General features: G+C 33.8%; 2 non-coding genes across 2 annotated transcripts; both read left to right on the plus strand.

The window, feature by feature from the left end:
- The first annotated feature begins 287 nt into the window (after window positions 1–287).
- LOC132104918 (small nucleolar RNA SNORA9) lies at window positions 288–419 on the plus strand. Its single transcript, XR_009423635.1, has one exon. It is a non-coding gene; the product is annotated as a small nucleolar RNA SNORA9 (small nucleolar RNA).
- A 264-nt stretch (window positions 420–683) lies between these two features.
- On the plus strand, window positions 684–816 carry LOC132104919 (small nucleolar RNA SNORA9). Its single transcript, XR_009423636.1, has one exon. It is a non-coding gene; the product is annotated as a small nucleolar RNA SNORA9 (small nucleolar RNA).
- Window positions 817–1,679: the final 863 nt, after the last annotated feature.

The raw sequence follows: 1,679 nt of genomic DNA on the forward strand, positions 1-1,679 counted from the left end.
GTTCGTAAAATGCAACTTTTTATTATTTTAGTTGTGTTCAAAAGTAACTATGTGCACTTTTAATGTAGATTTTGTCCATTTTGGTTGGTAATTAAATGAATGAGGCATAAAGTATAGTAGAAAGCCTAGCCTAAACAACTATAGTTTAAAATAATTATGTATAATATATTAATACTACTCACCTGTAATATAGTGAAAAATAGCATAAAAAACTTTATAATCAAAGTTGGCCAAAGATTTTACATGTTTGGTTGGTAATTAAATGAATATGACGCATTGTACTAGTCTGGCAGGCCGTTCAGCGAGGCTGAGTCTAAAGTGACTCTGTTCTTTCCTGTTGTGTCTGCTAGATGGACTTGAGGTGGTTTGAGGCCTGCTGTTTACCTTCTGCAGTATGGTTATAGAAACCTCAGACAATCAATACTTCAAACGTGCTTAAAGGTCTCAAATTCTGCACAATAAAATCCTTTGCTTATGAAACTTAATTAAATGGGCTTTCTTTTACAGCTAAATGGAATTTCCTTGAAGCCTTCAGAGAGCATTTATCTGGCTACCTTAATGTTATGTATTGGTCATGAGTTTCTCCCATCTGTTACAAGAAGTAAGTTCGGTAAACACACAATTCATACCTATTTTAACACTTGGAACAATTTTAGTTCAGCTTTCTAAAACCAAAGTCATTGTTGCAGGCTAACCAGCAAGGTTGAGTCATTGTGACTCTGTCCTTTCCTGTAATGTCTGCTAGAGAGATTTTGAGGTGGTTTGAGGCCTGCTGTGGTGCCCTTCCCAGCATGGTTATATAATCTTCAAACATTTCAACTAGCTGTCTGTAATCTTATGGGAATTATTTTTCTTCATGTGAAATGTAATCTTATTTCCTTCTGTCCTTTTACAGGAAGAATTGGTTTGCTGTTGTGTTGGATCACCAAGTGTTCATTTTGAGCAAGGCAAGATATTAGGACAGCAGTAAATATTACACACTGTGAGATTGACATAGAACATTATTTTGGTGCATTTGTTGTTTGAATGCAGAGTAGTGTTAAAACTCAGGTGAAAACTGTTTTTTGATTAATAAATGTTCAGCTAAATAAAGAGAAAAATCCTTTCAAAAAGTTGTCTTTTTTTCACTTGTTTCTTACAAGCAAGTTGGTATCATGAGAATAATTGTCAAACGTGTATAACTAGCTGGCTGCACATTATCCTGCTTACTAAATGAGTCTTTAATTCCGTAATTTAAGTAATTATACATTAATTTGAGTTCATCTTTACCTGCTTGTAATTAACTTAAAGCTCCTGCCAATTAAAGCAGTAACATGCTGCTAATGGGGAAAAAATGCTCAAGACAATTAACCTCATAACATGAACACTACAACATGTGGTGTCCAGTGTAACAGTGTATAACTGAAGATGCATATGGTGAACCTAAGTTGTACCGTATATATCAGTTCTGGTTTTATGTCTATACCACTCTGGTCTCTGAAAGTTAGAATAACTATTTTTGCTTCCTAAAAGTTTACCTCGAGGCTACAAGTGAAGGTGTGTACATACTATCTTAATTGCTACAGCATTGTTTATCTGAAGCATTGTTTATTTGTGTTTATCTAAAGTACAAGTATATTCAAACAAAGGTATGAAAACATAGAAACAAACTATAAACTCAAACCATAATTGCATTTTAT

The sequence above is a fragment of the Carassius carassius genome, chromosome 25 (assembly GCF_963082965.1).
Source record: "Carassius carassius chromosome 25, fCarCar2.1, whole genome shotgun sequence".
Taxonomy (NCBI): Eukaryota; Metazoa; Chordata; class Actinopteri; order Cypriniformes; family Cyprinidae; genus Carassius; species Carassius carassius.